This window comes from Pongo abelii, chromosome 7 (genome assembly GCF_028885655.2).
Source record: "Pongo abelii isolate AG06213 chromosome 7, NHGRI_mPonAbe1-v2.0_pri, whole genome shotgun sequence".
Lineage (NCBI taxonomy): Eukaryota > Metazoa > Chordata > Mammalia > Primates > Hominidae > Pongo > Pongo abelii.
In genome coordinates, this window is record NC_071992.2 from 36,197,836 (window position 1) to 36,219,712 (window position 21,877).

Here is a 21,877-nt window from a genome sequence, read left to right on the forward strand (position 1 = left end):
AAGGAAAACAAATGCTAGAGAAACAACTCTGGATAAAGATCAGTTTGTTTGTTTACTCAATAATTTATTTGGAAGGAAGGTGTGATTGGCAGAGCCCTTTAGAGGTTACCTGGGTAGAAGGTGGGATTGGGAGAAAGCAAGACCACGCAGGTTCTAGGCACCTAAATTTTATATCTCAGTTAATTCGTTTGTTTATGGGGCTTCTAACACTTAAAGAAATTTCTATGGCTAAGTTACATTTATTATAGTTATATAATTACAATTATGTAGTTATATAGTTGTATTTGAAAACAACTATCTTAGAAACTTGATTATAGCTATATTCATTGAGTATTCGCTACATGACAGGTAGTCACAGGTATTACCAATTTGATCTTCACAACAGCCTCATGTAGTCTTATCATCCTCTCTCTGTACATGAAACAGGCTTAGAAAAGTTAAGTAACTTGCTTAATATTACCTAGTCAATGACAAGGCTGACATTTTAATGACATCTGACTTTTTTTCAAAAGAGTTAACTACTAAGAAATTCCATACAGTAGTTTAGCTTGATTGTAATAAAAATATACTGAATTAAGATTCTATTTTTATAAAAATAATACAATTCTTATTGAAAAACACAATGACAAGAAATAATTTGATATCAATATAATCTCAATTTGACTATAAGCTTTTTTATAGCTTCATGTGGAGATTATTGATCCACATTTGTCTAGCTGTGCTTTTTTTTTTTTGACTGAGTCTCCCTCTGTTGCCCAGACTGGGGTGGAGTGGCATGATCTCAGCTCACTGCAACCTCCACCTCCCAGGTTCAAGTTATTCTCCTGCCTCAGCCTCCCGAGTAGCTGGGGTTACAGGCACACACCATTGCGCCCAGCTAATTTTTGTATTTTTAGTAGAGACAGGATTTCACCATGTTGGCCATGGTTGGCCAAGCTGGTCTCAGACTCCTGACCTCAGGTGATCTGCCCACCTTGGCCTTCCAAAGTGCTGGTATTACAGGCGTGAGCCACTGCGCCCAGTCTCTAGCTGTGCCTTCTGCCACATCACATGCAAACGTGACCCTCTGATCCCATTGAAAAACTCAATAATCTTGAAACAAGCATTTCATTTCACAAGGGTGCATTTTTGCAGTATGTTTCCTACAATAATCTCTCTATTGCCTCTCATCTAGAGAACTTTCTTAACTTCACTGATATCTCTACCAAGTCTATTTAGTTTCCTCCTCTTATGTCTCTGTAGCATTTTCAATGAAAATTTTAATTATTTAGCTATATAGATACAAATATAAAAATAAGACACAATTATCATTTTCTATGTCTGTTAGGGCAAGGATTATATGTGATTCACCATATGTATCCCAATATATATTGGACCTGCAGTAAAAGTTGCTTCATTAAATGAATAAATGAATGAATAGCAACTACTGAAAATTTCCACAACTTGAAAGGGTAAGGAATTAAATGTGGTTTAAAAACCGTCTCCCCACATTGCCCATTCTTCTGTTTCCAGATCCAAGAGGATACTTTACCAACAAGTTACACCCCAGGAGATGACTGAAGGCCAGTCCCACTTCTCTCTCTTTGGTCCATTCTTCAGCAGGTTCATCCCTTCATTCTTCAGGCCTTAGCATCAGGAAGGTTTTGGCCTTTGAAGCTTGGAATGGCTTTCTATTGTTGATTAACATTTACCCCTGCACTGTCCTAATTGGAATATTAGCACAAAAGAAGCACTGGAAGTTGCCAGAGAGATTCTGTACTTCTTTCCTTTCTCAATATTATTCATTCCCTTACATTATTTATATTTGCATGATTTTTGTGTCTGTCTTACTATATAATAAGCTTCTTTGGTGATGGGTACAATATTATGACTTAGTCCTTATTTTCTAACATCACCATTCCTTACCAGCACCTTCACGCAGGACTCAGCAAGATGTTTTGTTCACAGCGCATCCCTGAGGCTATTAACTAAATGACTATCTTTGGTAAATATCCTTAAAATATGCAATAGTGCTTACCAGTGCATTGCATTCCCCGTGGTACATCAGGCAGGACTGTGTAAGCAATAAGTTTCAGTCTCTATTGTTAGAAGGTTTTCTTCAAGTTAGTAAGGAGGTTTTTTTGTGTAGTTTAGTTTTGTTTCACCAGGCACTTGATTGCATAATGTGCTTTTCACACAGATGACCTCACTTGAGATAAGTGGTCGTGGTCATTTGCTTGCACATGGGGTGTCATACTCAGTCATGTGATGCTGTTATTTCTAACCCCAGTTTTTTGGATGAGGAGATCTAGGGTATACTGAAAAGTTCAGTCAGTTTTCTATGAGACAATGTGGCCAGATAATTTCAACCAATAGTACTGAATAGTGACTGCTTGATTCAATTCGGTCTCTCTTTTATCTTTTACAGAATTTTGAATACAAGTAACAGAGACAGAGAAAAATGGTACAAAGGGTTAAAAGCAGTCTTAGTAACATTGGAGATGTGGACAGAAAATTAGAAGAGAGAAGCAGAAATAAGGAGGCCCTGAGTCACAAGTAAGGAGAACCTCTGGAATGAAAGTAATGAAAACCAGCATTTGAGTGGGCAAGATGAAAAACAGAGCGACTCTCAGTCCTTAGCGTGGTGGTTGGGTTTTGGACAGTAATGACAGACATTCCAGTTCTCCATGAGGTTTGCCCAGATGTTCCCATTATACTCTATTTTCTCCTATTTTTGTAGTTCATGGATTTGTTTCTCACTAGGTTACCTAAATGCGTTAGGCTTTTTCAGGTTTCTTTGTGAAATGTTATCCTGTCAATGAGCTTTCAGTTCAACAACAACAAAAAAATTAAAGTTAATAATTATTAGGTTAATTAAGAGCTCGCCTTCTAGTTGAAGACTTTGTATATGAGCTGAATTTGAATTTAAACAGTTCAGTATGTTTTGTTAGTGTTTATGAATCAAGTAACTAACACTGAAGATGTGGGTAGAGATCCTCATTTCTATGTCTCGTCTCCTTATATCCTATGTGTTGTCATTTCTCTTAAGGTGTGTAGTTAGGGACCAAAGAATGTCCAAGGGGATTAAAGTCAATTAATATATTCATTGTAAAAAGTGTTAACAGAGTTGGGAAGGTTCAGTATTCAATCTCAAAAAGCGAAATCTATTATGTGACTTTGGTGTGATAAAGGAAGCATGAAATATTTTTTTCAGTCCCAACAAAGAAATAGATATATTCTTAGACATATGTATAATTTGCTCTTACTTACTCAGCTTATAGCAAAACTTCTTCACAAAATGGTGATCAAGTGACAAAACAGTCCATTTAAGGTGTTATGCAGAGTCCATGCCTTACGATTTTTTAAGTGGGAATTACAACCATATGTCTTTGATGGTTTGAATATGTAACTATTCAAGGCAGTGGACTGGATAAAATTACTTTTTTGGAGATCCTCTTCAAAGCTATAATTCTGTGATCATTTATACATTTTGTATAGCAGATATTATAATGTGAATACATGCAGCTTGAACAATGAAAACATTTTATCAGTTGCCCTGTAGATTTGTGTTTTAATAGCTTTGTAACATGTAGGAAGCACTTTAGAGTATTAGCAAAAAAATGATACAGTATCATTAGAAAGTATAGCAATCATAGATGTGATTAAGAAAGCCCTGTGTCATGGTTGACAATAATCATCTGAATAAATTATTATTGCTATAAATTATCCGTTCTGTGCAATTATCCTGCTGGTTTCATTGAATCTGCAGATAGTTCAAATAATCTGCAACAACAAGCAGGACAAAGGTCACTTGAATGAAGGGCACTACAAGTACAGAAACTTCATAGAGAAAGATATAGTTGCCCTGGCTAAGGCATCATAGTATTTCCCCCACACAAAATCTGTTCTCCCAAACCACTTGGATGTCAACATACTTTGAAAAAGCCATTAGCAATGTAAATGCTTTATTACCTCTGAGTTTTGTGAAACAAAACAAAACTTATAGAAGGCTTTTTATTTCCTTCCTCAGTTTTCCAAAGGGGCATATAAACAAATAGTCGAGATGGTCTGAAGACATTTGAACCAGTAACTTGAGGTCCCTTGGGAATGTGCACTCACTCTGATTTACTTTCCTTTCAAACGAGAAGCAGGGGAAGATCTATTCCCATGAATGAGTTGTTAGTGACCACACCTGTTGCCTCAGCTTCACGGTTCATCTGATAATTCACTCACTCTTTCATTCATTCATTCATTCAATGGATCCAGGTTGAGTGTATAATATATGTCAGCCATAGTACCAGATACTGGACAACTCAGAACCACAGGGATCTTTGAAAAGAGCAAAGATGATCTTCTATAGAGAATCGTCAGGAATTATCCTTGTAAATAATTGTTCATAAATCATCACTAAGGGCAATTGTTTAAAAAGCCAAACTCCAAGTGGTGAAGAACTTAGAGCCTGAAAGGAATGTTTCAAATGAATATTTGAAGAAGTTCATGAAGTACCTAGACCAACAGAATATGTTTATTGAGCGAAAGACAAATGATATTCTGAGAAAACTCTGTCTGGGACCCCATGGGCACAAAACAGAAGGCCAACATAATTTCGACTGAAATAGAAATGTCCTCTTTTCTAGAGTCTCATAGCATACTAACCAAGTTTAAATTTTAAGGACATTTTCTGAGTGTTTTTTTTTTCCTTTTGTTCCTCTGTGATGTCATCCCATGGGAGAAATATACATTATTAACAGTACATTTTTGCCACCGGATTCATCTTATGGATCACTGGTGCCCACACCACTAAAAGCCACTTCTTCTATACTTGTACTCAGTTAATAGTTCCCTAGTTTGTAGTTACAGTTCTGTGCCACAGGCACTAACCACCATCTCTGAATCAGGAGCTGACAGATATGAGAAAGGTATGAACAAAACCTGAAACCTCATCCAGAAGAAAAACAGCTTCCCAGAGTCATTATAACAAAGTAATAGTCCTCACCAACAATAAATATCATTTATTTAAACAAAATCTATACAAAGCTTTTTGTTGGACAGTTTTCATAGATTATTTCACTGAATGCTTTTCCTCAGCCCACAAGGTAGAAAGTATTTCGCTTCTTTTATAGATGAGGAAACAAGCTTAAATTGAGTAGTTTGTTTTAAACTAACCACACAGCTAGTAAGTGGGTTTAAATGGAGATTTGTCTTACCCCTCAAACCTGAATTCTTACTGACTTATATGATGGTAAACATCTGCTGGTGGCTGAGTACTGAGCCAGGAGCACTGGAGTTACAGGTCAGAGGACAGAGAATACAAAATGGCAGCCAGGAGAGGCTCTAGATTCCTCTGGAACTAACTCAAGTCCTGTCCACAGCACTTACCAGCTGTGTCACCCTAAATAAACCTTCTGAACAATGGTTTTTTCTTGTTTAAATGGGGGCCCACAGGTGTGTATATCTCCCAGGGTCCTTGGAAATTTTAAATGAGATGATGCATATTGCATAAGTTTCCTGTTGGTTCTTTAACAAATTACCACAAGCTTAGTGGTTTAAAACAACACAAATTGATTATCTCACAGTTCTGTAGTTCAGAACTCCAAAATGGACCTTGCTGGCTAAAAATCAAGATTTCAGCAGAACTGCATTTCTTCTGAAGGCTTCAGGGAAGAATCTGTTTCCTCGCTTTTCCAGCTTATGGACAATTTCCACATTCCCTCCATCTTCAAAGCCAGCAATGGCCTGTTGAGTCTCTCTCACATCTTATCGCTTTGACATTGACTCTTCTTTTGCCTTCTGCTTTTGCTTTTAAGCACCCTTGAGATTACATTGGGTCCACCCAGATATTCCATAAACATCTTCCTATTTTAAAGTCAGCCAGTTCCCCTTTAATGCAACCTAATTCCCCTTTGCCATGCAACAAAACATATTCAGATTCTAGCCATTCAAATGTGGACATCCTTTGTCTTTTCGTCCAGGCGTGGAGGCATTATTCTGCTTAGCAAAAATATAAAGTATCTTGTGCTTTTAGAGAACTCAATATATAATTTCTGATGTGATTATTAGTATTACTTTAATATGCAGATAATATAACTTATGAATCCATTATCCCTATGAAATGCTCAAACAGCTCAAATACACACATATAGTTATGTATATAGTTATTTGTATAACTATATACATGTAAATATATATAGTTATAGCTCTTAATTCCTGAATTCTACTCTCCTCCAAAAGGTAACACTGTTAAGAGTTTAGCATGCATCCTAATAGGGTTTTCATTATTTATTCCAAACATATAAGTATTCATATATATATATATATATATACATATATATATATATATATATAACCTGAAATGGCATTATATGAGGTTGGTGCAAAAGTAATTGCGTTTTTTTGCTGTTACTTTTAATGCAAAAACCACAATTACTTTTGCACCAACCTAATATCATTTGTATTATTTAGTAACGTGCACTTATCAAACACTATTCCCCCACAGTAAGTGTATCTCTACCTTATTCTTTACTCTATGGTGTCTTATAGTGGAAATATGCTATAATTTATTAAACCATTACCTTCATGGTTTATTTTAAGGTTTATATCATTTTTGGAATTATAAACAATGTTACACTGAGCATCTTTGTGTACCTTTGCAAATGTAATCACTAGAAGAGATTTCTTGAGTAGAATGGATGTGCTAGCTTAAAAATATTATGTAAGCTCTTTAAAACACACACACACACATTTCCATTGAATATATAAGTGCAATCAAATTGTACACCCTTCATCCTCTCTCCTCTGCTCATATCCACACTCTTAACTACCACATTACGTCTCCATGCTAGTAACATGTTCCATCTCCAGTCTGTTGCTAAGCTTGGGTATATAGAGTATAATATAATTCACTGTTACTTTGACTCATGATTCCTTGCTCATCAGCTATATTAAACCACTTTCCATATGTTTATTGGCCACTTACATTTGCTTTTTGGTAAATTATTCATACTGCTTACCTATCATTCTTTGAATTGGTTGTCTTTTCATTATCAATGTGTAAGTGCTTTTTATTAAAGAGACTAAGCCTGTGTCATCCGTGCTACTTAAACATTTTCTCAGTCTATTAATCTCCTACTGACCTAGTTTTTGATGTATCTTGCATTTTTTTTCTATTTTATATTGTCTACCCTATCTTTCCTTTCTTACTGAGCTACTAGGTTTCTGGTCTTCATTAAGAAGGTCTCTTATGCAATTAGATTGGTAATATAGCTTTCCAATTGCTCATGATATTTTAGTTTGTTTATAATATCATAATCCTTTCTGGAACTTATTTTTATATGTGATGTAAAATAAAAATCCAAATACATTTTCTATGCAATGTACAAGTACCATTTATTAAATAATACACCACTAAGCCTCTAAATTTAAACTATCACCATTACTATACATTACATTTTAAAATATACTAAGATCTACTTTTGAATTTTGTTCTGTTCTACTAGTATACCTCTCTATACCACTATGAATACTACAATTCTATTTTAATGGATTTATAGTATGTTCTGATATCTGATAAGATGACTTGCCTTTTTTTTCCTTTTTTTGACAGTTTACTTAGTTAATCTTAGACATTCATCCTTTTAAAAATATTATTTTTATTCAATTCAAAACAAACATAATATAGTAATAAAATAAAAAAATAATATACCAACATCTCGTTGGGAGCACAAATGAAATTGCATTCAATTAATATATTTGTTTTAAGAAAGATACTTATTTTCCCTCTTCCTCAGCCACACAACCCTCACATTTGAGCTGGGCACGTGGCTACTTGGAATAAAGTCTGTATTAATAGCCTTCTTTGCAGATGAGTGAGCTCTGTGCTTAATTTCTGGTAATGTTCTCTTTACTCTCTGCAAGCGTCTGGCCTAGATAGGATAAAATGGGTAGTGAGAAAAAGTAGCTATGACTATTAACTTAGACCTTGTGACTGGCTCGGGAAATGAGGACCTTTACAGCTATGGCTTATGTTCATTAATTATTTATTTCTTCCCTTTACTCCTACTAATTTATTTAAAATACAATAGTAGGCTTAGTTCAAATCTATATCACTCTGCTGTTGAGCCCTTATATAAAAGACATTTGTCACCTGGAAAAGGGAGAAAGACACTAACAGGCACACATCATTATCTGTGTAAATAAGTTCTGTCTCTTCATACTCCATTCCATGTTTTTCCTTCCCAACAATTGCCCTGAGAAGCTCTCTCACCTGCAAAGAAGGCTATTAATACAGACTTTATTCCAAGTAGCTATGTACCCAGCTCAAATTTGAAGGTTGTTTGGCAAAGAAAGGAGGAAAATAAATATCTTTCCTAAAATAATTAATTGAATGCAATTTCATTCATGCTTCCAATGAGATATATCAATGAACATCTCTCATCTCTATTTTCTTGTTTGGCTCACTCTGTGTAGACACTATCAGGAGATTAGAGGAAGGGAGAAGACATCTGCATTTATACTGCTCAGATTTTTTTGACGATGGTTTTGTCTTAAGTTGGCTGCAATCCTCTGCTGAAGTACACAGCTCCTGCCAAATAATAGCTTTTTCTGCACAGCTACTCTCTGAGTTCTAGTATCTACTCCATATCCTTTGCCCCTTCAGTCCTGGAAGTGGTAATGGCTCCTGCCATTGCTGATCCTGGAATACTACCCTATCCTTTGTTTATTTCTTTAATGTTCATGCATTTTTTTAAAATTTTTTAAATTTTTAATTTCTTTATTTTTGAGACGGAATCTCTCTCTGTCCCCCAGGCTGGAGTGCAGTGGTGCGATCTCAGCTTACTGCAAGTTCTGTCTCCCTGGTTCACGCCATTCTCCTGCCTCAGCCTCCCAAGTAGCTGGGACTCCAGGTGCCCACCACCACGACTGGCTAATTTTGTGTGTGTGTGTGTGTGTGTTTTTTTTTTTTTTAGTAGAGATGTGGTTTCACAGTGTTAGCCAGGATGGTCTCGATCTCCTGACCTCGTTATCCACCTGCCCCAGCCTCCCAAAGTGCTGGGATTACAGGCGTGAGCCACCGTGCCCAGCCAATGTTAATGCATTTTAATGGGCCATTTTATTAAAGTCTTCTTAATTATCTAGTTTGAGTGTGCCATTTTTTATTGCCAGGTTCCTGACAATACACCCAATCTGCTATAGACAGCACCCACGCTGTGCTGAACTTGGTGCCTCCAAATACAGGTCCCTGTAAGTATCTCAACCTCTCTTAAAGGTCTTCCTTTGGTTGATGAATCATTTTTTATGGCTGAGTAACAAATTAAAACAATCATTGGGAAATAGTTTTCTGGGTAGCCTTGGAGAGACCCAACTCTTCTCCCTCTTTCTCACTTGTAGTTCTCAATGTAACTGTGGAATGTACTGGGAATGGAACATCTTGATGTAAGGAGGAGCTAGCAGAATCAGCCTAGACTCTGTTCCAGTTCCCCGCTAGAAAGGATATCCTTAAGTGGGTCAGCCCAGCCAGTCTTGTGACCCTGAGGTATAAAGCCCAAGGTGGGCTGGCGGCAAGAGAGGCACATAGAGATGAGAGTCCATCCACCCTAGGTAGCTTTCCTGAGCTTTAGGGGCATGGCATTCATTTAGGAGCCTGGATAGACATGAGTCCTAGGCTTCTATTGTCCTTTGCTGCCTGTGTATAATTAATAAACCTGCTTCATGTAACTTTGTGTGTGGGTGTTCTCTCTCACCCGACTCAGACAAGTTGGTAACCTGCGCCCAGTGAATGCGCTTCACAGTGATAGCAGTTTTACGTCCACCTATTCATTATCTCACAGTTCTGTAGGTCAGAAGTCTGGGCTTGGCATAATTGGCATAATAGTCTTCCACTCAGCTTCTCACAAGGCCAAAATCAAGGTATCCTCTGGCTGTCTTCCTGGGAGTTTGGGATCTTCTTCCAGGCTCATTCGTTGTTGGTGGAATTAAATGCCTTGTGGTTATAGGCTGCTGTTCCATTTCCTTGCTAGTTGTTGGCTGATCCTAACCACAAGGCCTTCTCACAACATAGCAGCTACTTCTTCAAAGCCAGCAGGGGAATTTCTCTCTAGCCCACTATGAGGGAGTTGTAAAAAATATAATGTAGTCACAGGAGGGACCCTCCCATCATTTTTGCCACACAAAGTGACTGATATAGTTTGGGTATTTGTTTCTGCCCAAACCTCATGTTGAAATTTAATCCCCAATGTTGGAAGTGGGACCTGGTGTGAGGTGTTTGGGTCATAGGAGCAGATCCATGACCCCACTGTGATCCATGGGATCACAATGAGTGAGTTCTCATGAGATCTGATTGTTTAAAGTGTATGGAACCTTCCCCACTCTCTCTTGCTGCTGCTCTCACCATGTGACGTGCCTGCTCCTGATTCATCTTCCATCATGAGTAAAAGCCTCCTCAGGAGCTGAGCAGATGCCAGCACCATGCTTGTATACACTACAGAATGATGAGCTAATAAAACCTCTTTTCTTTATAAATTACCCAGTCTCAAGTATTTCTTTATAGCAATGCAACAAGGACCTAATGCTGTTGCAACAAGGACCTAATGCTGTACTTAATTAAGGGAGTGATATACCATTATATTCACATATTTCCCCCAAACTTGAGGGAAGGGACTATACAGAGTATGTGTGCTAGGGATGGGAATCCTGGGGGTCATTTGAGATTCTGCCTACTATAGTTGTGAAGGGGGTTGGGGGTATCTAACTGCTTCAGATACACCTACAACTAACTTTCCTATTTTATTCATTAGTGTACCCTCAATTATCTAAGATACCTTTGTCTCAATTACTCAGCCTTACTGTAGTTCTGTAGTATAAAATGATCAGTTGATAAGCTTTTACAGTGGTTGGCTTAGATGCAGCATTCTTGGGTCTGATAAGACTTAGTGATTTAGTTTGTCTTGAGATAAATTTTCTAGTCTCCTGCCTGAGAGTGTAGTAAGTTTACACCAGATTTGGTCTCTTCTGTGGTTGATTAAGGAAAGAAAGCTGGAGGCCTAATAATCATCAAATAGGCAGACTTTAACTTAATCATTCTGTCTTCAGAACAGCACTTCACCTTAATGATTTTCTGCCTATAATTCCAAGTCTCTCTGGTTTACTAGCTTTTCCAGAAAATTGACCCCCTTTCTCCTGTGAAGATAGTGCAGGGTGTTGCGTTTCTGCTCCAAGTGGTGTTGGAAGCTGGGCTTTTAACTGTTTTCTTGTCTATTAATCTAGACTCACCCTTTGATGTCCCACCTTGTCTTTCCCCTCCAGTGTTCCCACTGCCCAGTTTCTCAGCTATAGGGGGATTCTGTGAACAAAACTTGCTTGTTTATCTTCTGATTTACATGTTTGGGAATGAGCTCTCCTGCCAACTCCTTTATTATCCTTGACTAACAGCTTTTAATTTCCATCTATTGTGCTTTGAAGTTACCTCATTTGCTTGAATATAATGTTTTTGCTTCTGTGTCTACATTGATTATTTCTTGAGGATGAGTCATTTTCAGTTAGAACAGGGGACACATGTGGTTTTATTCTACCACAAATACCAAAGGCCAATATAATAATAATAATTACTATATTATTATAATTTATTTATTTTTTGAGATGGAATCTTACTCTATCGCCAGGCTGGAGTGCAGTGGTGCAATCTCGGCTCACTGCAACCTCTGCCTCCTGGGTTCAAGTGATTCTCCTGCCTCAGCCTCCCGAATAACTGGGACTACCTACAGGCACCCACCACCATGCCCAGCTAATTTTTGTATTTTTAGTAGAGGTGGGGTTTCACCTTGTTGGCCAGGATGGTCTCGATCTCCTGACCTCGTGATCCACCCGCCTCGGCCTCCCAAAGTTCTAGGATTACAGGCGTGAGCCACTGCACCTGGCCTTGTTTTATTTTTTATTTTGTTTTTTGACTGGTAACAGTAGAATTTATTCAAATGTGCCTTAATATAGGTGCTGGAGCTTGTCCATGGTCCTCTTGATACATAAGGCCTGGACATTCTGCCAGTTTTTCTTGAGCAATGACACCAGGAATTTGACAGCCAGGTGAATGTTATACACAAGCTCATCGTCTGTCATCTTCACGTGACCAACAGCCACAGCCAGACTAACACCTTCTTCATTTGGAACTTTATCATAAACTTCACCTCGTCCACTTGGGCCACCATGTTTTCCTTGGGTGTGAGCAGGGAAGGTAACTTTCCTGCCTTATTTAGGCCTGGGCCAAGGATTGGGATCTGCTTGATCAGAGACTCTGAGGCCAAAATTTCATCATACTTCTTGGCCAGCTTCTTGACCAGTTTCTTATTCCTGTTGAGTTTTTTCAGTGCCTCAATATCCATGTGGGGAATATCCACGGCCTTGGCCTTGTCACAGTGCTGCTGCTTCCCCCAGGACACACAGGAAGAACTTGGGGTGGGGAGTGGACTTAAGTCTGACTGTGCCCGAGAAGCGCTTGTCCTTCTGGGGGTCATAATTCTTCAAGCTGATCTGCAACTCCACCATATCCGGGAACTTGTGGCGTTTGTGCTGGTTCCTGTGCAGGACTTCCCGCACCGCCTCCTACAGGGTGTCGTGAGAGACTTTGCTACTCATGGCTTCTTGAGCTGGCTAACCGGAAAAGAGCCTGTCATTATTTTATAATGAAGTTTGTATAGCATGGCATCTACTCTAGAAGTTTGAGCTGTTCTTATGGAAAGAGGCTTAAACCCATTGTCTCTGAAGAAATAAGAGTGCTAACAGGATGGCTCTTCATACAAGTGAAACTGAGAATTTGCATGGATTACTTGTGTTGGTTTGTTAGTCTACCTGCCCTCTGCAATGCATAAAATCACTTTGCCAAGTCAGTAAAGGGCCTTAGAGTTGCTGGAGTGATGATTAGATCGGTTTCTGCTTGCAGAGAATTCATATCAGCAATAGATCTGCTAGCAGCATTTATGTTGTTCAACTTTTAGAAAAAAATCAAGTAATAAACATGAATATCAGTGGTTTGAGTAAGAAATATACAGTATGGTATTTAGGGGTAAGAATTCCCATTAGCAAATCCAAAATGGGCTAGGCTAGGGGGAAGAATTCCCATTAGAAAGTCCAAAATGGGCTAGGCACTTTTTGATTTGCTAAAATAAATCAATTATTAGGGAGCTATTTATTTTATTAAAACATTTTCATTTATTGAAAAGAATGTCTAAGCTTCTTATTAACACATGTGGGAGACACACAATAGACATCAAGGAACTCACAGGTGGTGCTGTTAACCAAGACGCGCAGGCTAGCTTTTATGTAGAGGTGGATAAAATTGTAGTGAAGGCTTGAGCTAAGCACATTGGATCTCAAACTTGGCTGCAAAACATGAAAACTTAAAAAAAAAAGTGAGAATCTCATGGATGTGTATGCATGTGGGAGTGTGTGCAAATACAAACACACTGATGCCTCAGATCACCTCAAGGAAATGAAACCAGAACTCTGGGGATAAAACTTAGGTTCTGGAATTTTACAATTTGTCTAGCATTTTTAGATAGTTTCAATGTGTAGCTAGCATTGTGAATTGCTGAACTAAGATTACAGGCAACTTTGGAGGAAGATATAGATGGGAAGAGAGGTAGTTACTTTTTTTCTGTTTCTATTGATGTTTCATACATTTTGAGAAAGCCATTGAGAAAACTCTTTAAACACTTTCTGCTCTCTCTACTTCCCCTAGGAATAGGAGTGGCAGAGAATTGGCTCTCAGTCACCAAATCTCAGTATCCTACATAGAGAATAAAGTGCCTTGCTTTAGAGCAAAGACTTGGTCAATTAGCATTAGATAAATTTTCTGTGTTTCCAAAGGTAGAAATAATCTCACCATCCTCCCACTTTAATCAAGCCACCAATTGCCATTTTACCTATTTAATTACAGGCTTCCTTTTGAAAGGTTGGCTGCTGAGGAATTAGTTTCCAGGGTCACTGAACCCCTGTGAGCAGCCTCACCTCTGAATGCCACAGAGGGTGCTCATTCTCAATTCAAAGGCTTGTCTACTTAGATCTCTGCTGCAAGCCCTAGGATGTAGTCAACCTGCAAAACATTGCTCAGAAAGATAGTTACAAGTGCTCGACCAGCCCCTGTGAGGATATTGAATTCAGTTCTTATTTTTAATCATGTTTAAAGGTGGGATCTCTTCATTTGTTATGATAAAACCCATCTTTCATTCTGAAAGGTAAATCAAAGCAAGAACAAAACAGTGTAATTAGTGCCTCTGATGGTTTATATATGATATGGACATATTTCAGAATTGTAAATATGAATGTGAATTTTTGTATGAGTGTAAACTAATACTGATACCAAGAAAAATTTCCCCCTTCCATTGTCAAAGAGAACAGAGTTAAAGTTGTTTCTCTCTGTCTATCATTGTTCTTTTTTTCTGACATAAGCAGTTGTTTTAGCCTCTGAAGACTCTGGTAGATATGCATAAACTGATCTGGGTTTCATTCTGTTTCACAAATCAATGAACAAAGCTGTCCTCCTGAAAAATTATTGAAAGCTTTTCATTACAAATGACAATGAAGGAAACTAGAAGAAGCAGATGGAGTTCTAAATCCTAAGTGGGTTTTCTGAGCGTCAGAATAGGCTGAGGTAAAATAAATAAATAAAAAATGAAGCCAACTCTGTTTGACTTGCAAATTTGTTATGAAATAAATATGGAATGCTTCAATGCTGGCTTAACCAGCCCTTCTTCTCTGAAATAATAGTGCAAATTTATTTAGCTTCTTTCCTCCTTGAAGATTCTCAAACATTCTATAAGTATGAGTAGAGATGTTCCCTAGAGAGATAGAAAAAGAACATAGCAGAAAGGGTCAGTAAACATTTCCAGCCCTTCAATGATGTTAGAAACTTTGAATTCAGGAGAGTGACAATATTCCTTCCTCCAGCATATGTATTAGACAGTTTCCCAGGTTTTATAGTTGAATAGTTCATGTTAGAATAGTGAGTCACCATACAAAAAAAGTCTTTATTTAGAATTTCTTGGTAAAAAGGAAGAAAAAACATTTTTTTATATTATTAAAAAAGGAAACAGTTTTCTAAAAAGTGACTACTCATTGACACTATCTAATTTGAAAGAGTTTTGAAAACATTTTGGCACATTTCAATATTTCAATTGGATTGGAGAAGACATCCTTAAATGGTAAACATTTATTTCAGAGCCTTCCCCAAGAGAAAGAGTTGCTCCCTCACTTTGTTTTCTTTTTCTTTAGGAATCTAAGGGAGTGATACATCTTTCTGTCTTATAATCTCTGTAGATCCAAATTCACAAATATTTAGCCTATGGAATTCCGCACTATGTTTTGTGTTTTGCTCAAATTGGATTGCAGTGAGCTTTTCTAGAACAAGTTGGATCTTTATCTCCTTCCTTTCCTGGACTTGAAGGCTTTGTAATCACCCAATTGGGTTCTTCTTGCCTGCTGCCCAGAAAAAGCTAATACACTGAGAACAGCAGGAATGTTTTCAGCAAAGGAAGAGTTTAACGATCACAGGGCCAGCCAAGTGGAAGGATAGGAGATAATTCTCAAATCTGCCTCGCCAAGAATTTGGGGACTAGGGGTTTTCAAGGATAGCTTGGCAGTCAGAGGACTAGGGAATGAGGATTGCTGATAAGGTGGGTCTGGGATGAAATCATAGGGGGTTGACACTGTCTTATTGTGCTGAGTCAGTTACTGGGTGGGGGTTACAGCTACAAGATGTTAGTTGGTCCGTATAGAATGCAAGGTCTGAAAAATGTCTCAAACACTAGTCTTAAAGTATTTACAGTAGTGATGTTATCCATAGGGACAACTGAGGAAGTTAATCTTGTGACTATTGGCTGTGAGACTCCTGAGTAGTAAGTAGTCTTAAAAAAGCAAGTTATAAAACAGTGACTTCTTAAGAATTTATGTCAACAAAAGAAACAATGGCTGGTTAGAGTTTCTGCTGTGCCTACAGCTTAGCAGAATTCAGGCTCCTACCTATCCCAATTCTAACCTTGTGGCCCTTCTTTTGTTTTACAAAGGTGGTTTCAGCCCCTGAGCAAGGAGAAGGTTAGTGTTTAGAAAGGACTGTTATCATCTTTGTTTTAGACTTAAACTACAAATGAAATTCCTCCAATAGTTAACAGAGAATGAGCAAAGACAGTTATCTTGCAAGGTTAGAAGTAAGACTGAGTCAGTTATGTTAGATTTCCCCCACTGTCATAAGTTTCATAAAAGTGGTTTCAGCATTGCTTTGGGTTCTTAGATCACTCTTAGCTCCTGCTGGCCTGGGACACTCTACATATACTTTTAAGCAACTCCATCAACTACTGCATTATGTAAAAGCATGGAGTTAATTTAGTTTTGGTATTCTTTATTTCAAGGATTTATTAACATTTACGTTTTGGAAACATAATAATGAGAAAGACACTCCCTGACCTCAGTGTGCTTACACACTACCAGGCAAAGAATTAATACATGATATTAATAAAATACTTTAAAGAAAACACATAAGATGGTCATAAGCAAAGCAGCATAAGGATTTACACGGAAACTGTTCTTCTGATCAAGGTAATTAGTAATTAACACTTCAGCTAGACATGTAGGCAACATATTTGAGTTGGATCATTCAATGGTAACTCTAAGTTTAGATACAATAGGCAAGATATTCCTGGAATTAGGTAGCTGTGAAGAGTTATTCCCATATCTAAATTTCCTTCCATAAATTCATGAGAGAGTACCACAAAGAGATTGCTACCCAGAGCATCCCATTTTTTTAAATGTTAGGCTTTAATAATCATAAATAAGCCAATGATTAAGTACAAAGAAATAAGCAACTGAGAAATCCTGTAAGATGGAGCCAGGCTAATGCAAAGCATCATTCTGATTGAGCAAGGTGATACTGGATACTCCTCATGCTACTCACCCAACGTTCAATTCCAAGAAGACTCTGTGGGGCAGGCCAGGCAAAGTTGGTGCAGCCTCTGCCTATTCATTCCAGCTGATTCACGAACCCCAAACAATGCCTATGTTTTTTCTGAGTAGTCCAGGGTTTGCTGCAACCCTAGTATAAATATTCCAAGACGGCTCTGATTCTCTAATAAATGTAAGTAAATAGATTCTGGTCTATAAGATGTGATTTATGAAACATACAAATCTTTCCTTGCAAAACTATTATTTTCTCATCATTTTCCCCCTATGCCTGAAATTACATACCTTAAGGAATAATCTTTTAATTTAGAGATAAATTCATTATAGGTTGACATACATATATTTCAAATAGGTTCCCTATTAAATCTAATCAGTCATTCACACCTCAGTGTAAATTAATTTAATTAGATATGTTACTCAGAGAAAAATTTATTGCAAAATAAAAGAAGGGAAAAAATAACATTTGTTAGTACTAGACAATTAAATACATTTTTTTCAAGTAGCCCATAAACCTAGTGGATTCTGCATCATTATTAAAAAGGACTCTGGAGTTCAAACTGGCTCAAGTTAACCCTGCTAGTAGCAGAAGCAATATATATCCAGTTCTGTGTCAATATAAGTTAAACACACTTGAAGAAGAGAAAGTAGGAAGAAGAAGAAGAGGAAGAGGGAGAGAGGAGGAGTCAGAGGATTCAGAGATCAGTGTTGCCAAAATTTTTGTTTACATTCTATATGCATGCAACATACCCTGTTGTAAGAGTACCCTTGAATAAAATACATAAGAAAATTTATTTCTGTGCAATAGTACCTAAGGGAAATGATTATAAGCTGTATTTTGATTACATGTGATGCAATATGAACATCTGTATCACATGTAGATAGATAAATGTGAGTGATAAAGGCTAAACAAAAAATATAAAATAGCAAACAGCAACAGTATTTTTTTCCTTGCAATCTCACTCTCTTATTAGTAAATAAAAAGAATATTCATAGGTTTTCACTTCAGGGACTATAAAGATGCCAGTGACTGGTTGATTCTATCATTAAAGTAGCCATAGGTAGGCAGTAGCTTGAGTTTACCATTCAGATAAATGGTAGATATTGTGCAACTGCTCAGAATAAAACCGTTCAGAAACAGTTCTGAAAAGTAAATTTGGGGGAGCATATTTCCAAATGTATTATTGTGCTTGCTTTTTGTCATAGAGTTGAAAGATCTCCAAAATAGAGCAGCATTTCATTGTCCTCTATACATATGTGCTATTTAAGACCTAGGTAATAATGCTATATTAAAAGCATAAAAACCACCAGCCTGGCATTTTCCAGGGTGTTATATGTATACTTCTGGTATACATATTATTGTTTTTTGGTGGTGGTGGTGGGGTGTGTTTGTGTGTGTGTGTGTGTGCATGTGTATGTGTATATGTAAGTATACATATATATATATGCACACACACATTTCTGAAGAGTTCATTATTGTAATAAATAATAAATAGACCTTTGTTTAAAAGGAATATTCTATAAGGTAAGACTAAGTTCATTTAAGTATTGAACCTTTGTGAGTTGATTAAAAATATTACATTAGTAGTGTAGGTGGTATCCAGACAAAAATTGTGATATTAAAACATGAATTAAATTTGAAGAAAAATAGCATCATCCTAGACAACAAGCTATCGGAGGGCAGGGAACTTAGAATCCTTTTTCTTGTGCCATATTTGCAGTCCCTTGTATGAAGCCTAGCACATAGTTGATGTTCAATAAATTTTGAATGAATTAATACTAAATGAATACTAATGAAAATTAAGTTTGCCTCTACTGTGAGTTTGTGGAAATTGTTTATTCCTTCTGAACTGTCAAGCATCAATCTATTGAAAGAAAATGATAATTACAGTCCTCCAATTTCACAAGGCTATTGTAAAATGCAAATACAGTAACATAAATAAAAGTACCTTGCAATCTGCTGAACATCATACAAAATAAAGATAATTTTGTATTGTTTGTAATTCACATGTCATAGGTTGACAACCTAGGTAAATGACTTACTATACCATTTCTCTTAGTGTTAGAGACCACAAATGTGTCATGAAAAAATTCAATACTCCTAGGGGCCTGTTAGACATTTTTATCTAAGTGCTACAAGAAATGTATTCTGGTCCCTGGTATTTTATCCAACCACACAAAATTTTTAGTTTTAGAAGAAAATGAACTTAAATAACTTAGCTACATGCATCATACACACATGAAATGCACAATTAGCCATGAGCATTACAGGAGAAACTTGCAGTGTTCTTAATAATTGTCATTATGGAAAATTGCTCACGTACAGCTGGATGGTCTCCATCATGTAGCCTTGGTATGGTAGATTAAAGGCAACCACAAATTCTTTGTTACCCTTCTCATTGAGAATTGGACTCTAATTCCTCTTCTCTTCAACTAGGACTGTCCTTAGCGAATACTTTGACCAACAGAATATGGAGCTAGCTTCTGGGTCCAGGCCTTAAGAGACCATCAGCTTCCACTTCCTATGTCTAAAAATGCTTTCTCTGGAAGTCCTGAGCCATCCACCATGTGACACTATGATGTCCCTAAGACTGCTGTCTGTAGAGGCCATTTATAAACTCAATGATAGACAGTTCTGGCTGAGCCCAGCCTGATGGCTGTCCTTAACAAAAACCCAGCCATGCATGTCAAGTTGTCTTAGACCTTCCAGATCAGGCTCATATTCTGCCAGCTGAATAGTCAGGTACCTCTGTCAACATTGTGTAGAACTGAAAAGTTCTCCAACCCTTCTTTTATTTGATTTCATTTTATTTATTTTATTTTTTGAGATGGAGTCTCACTCTGTTGCCCAGACTGGAGTGCAGTGGCGCCATCTTGGCTCACTGCAACCTCTGCCTCCTGGTTCAAGTGATTCTCCTGCCTCAGGAGAGTGATTCTCAAGTAGCTGGGACTACAGGCAGGTGCCACCACACCTGACTAATTTTTGTATTTTTAGTGGAGATGGGGATTCTCCATGTTGGCCAGACTGGTCTCAAACTCTTGACCTCAAGTGATCCGCCCACCTCGGCCTCCCAAAGTGCTGGGATTACAAACATAAGCCACTGTGCCCGGCATCCCTTCTTGATTCCTGACCCACAAAATTGTGAAATAAAATTAAGAGGTTGTTTCATTTTATCAGGGGTAATTTGTTATACAGTAATAGAAGGCAAGAACACTCAGCTCACAATCCACAAGATTTTCTTCCTCCGTAATAATTCCATATAATGTGTGTGCTATGTATATTTGCAAAAGATCTCTTATTTGCTACTTTTGTATTTCTTATATCCTCAATTCATACAAATAAATCAATGGATTGTGGAAATACAGAGGTAGTAAAGTAGTAATTTTAATGAAAACATTACAGCTTCAAAAATAACATTAGAATGAATATTGAAGGAAATTCCAAAGCAAACACAAGGTTTTATGTACTAAGGGTTTTATATACGCAGGGTTTTTATGTACATAATTTTTTATGTACTGAGATAAATGAGTCTCTGAGTATGATATGTAATTGGAAAAAAGAGGTAAAATTGAAAGTATGAAAACAAATATTTTAAAATTCAGACTGGTGTGTTCACTGTTAAGAAATTTTGTCAAATGGTAGCATAAAATTTACTGAGTCTTTTGTGTTATTTTCAAACAAATCAAAGTAACAACTCTAGTAATCCAAATTAGTTTTTCTTTAACAAGTGAAAAACAATGCTTTCAAGTAAAAATTATGGCCCTGAAGCATCATTCAAAATTGCTCTCTTTGTAACTACAATGAGATTTAACTCACATTGAAACAGAGAAGATTGTAACATCACCTGAAAGTTACTAACAAACACCATGCTCTGCACCTTATCCCTAAAATTCCATTTCAAGTGACAATAATGGATATTACATAATAGCAATGTCATATAGTATAGAAATCCAATTACTGGTTTGTGAATTTCTGCCAACAGAGCAGACAGTTGACCTTATATTTAGATAAATTAAAGTACAAAAGATGAATCAGTATGATGCCTTAAGTGATACACCTATAAAAGAGATGCTCAACAGCTATGTCCTTTTTATCATTGATAGTACAAACTATAGGGGAAAATAGTTTTGGTTTACTTTATCATTATTCTGTAAACCATGATGTAGGCTCCTACCATTTCATTAGGCTGAGCAGAGACTGTGTAGGTATGTATCTGCTCTGTGTGATACGTGCTGCTAGGGAATAAACGCTGCTTTACTCACAAAGAAATGTGGTGGTTGATGATACTGCTTCCTGATGTCCCTTCAGCATGGGCACGAACACTAAGCATTGGGATTAAGATTGAGTTTTAGCTATTAAGAATTAGTACTTTTATCATGTTTGAAGAAACGTTCCACAGTTTTGCTATACTGACCATTTAGGGAATGTTGGTTACATGTAAACTGAAAAATTAAGAGATTTCAAATATTTATTATTAATTTTGATAGCTCAGTAGTTTTATTTCAGGTGGCTTAGTCAAGTGATAATATATTCAGATTTTAAATTATGAATCAGTCACTTTACAGGCAAAAGAAAGCAAGTTTTTAACTTTAAGGCAATATAGGGATTTAATAAGACTGAATTAAGTATTGTGGAAATAATTAAGTTTTTTGACATTTTTATTTAGTTATTAAGGAAAAAAATATGCCCATAATACAGTAGAAATCTCTCTCTACAGTTTCTTCCCAAATTGAAACATTCAAAATTCTCCTTTTGAAAGCAAATACTTACGGTATTGTCATCTGACAGGATCCTGAGATTAGACTTCATGAAAAAAATTACTTCAAATTTCAAGGCCTATTTCAAAGCAAATATTCAAAATTAACTGTCAGTGACTCAGAAAGCTTGTATCCATTCCAATATCTTTAATTATGTTGTGGGTTTCTTTTTTTACTTAGTATACATGGAATAAACACAGAAAAC

General features: G+C 36.9%; 1 pseudogene; it reads right to left on the reverse strand.

The window, feature by feature from the left end:
* Positions 1-11,952: 11,952 nt before the first annotated feature.
* Positions 11,953-12,603, reverse strand: LOC100446714 (large ribosomal subunit protein uL1-like; annotated as a pseudogene).
* Between the last annotated feature and the right edge of the window lie 9,274 nt (positions 12,604-21,877).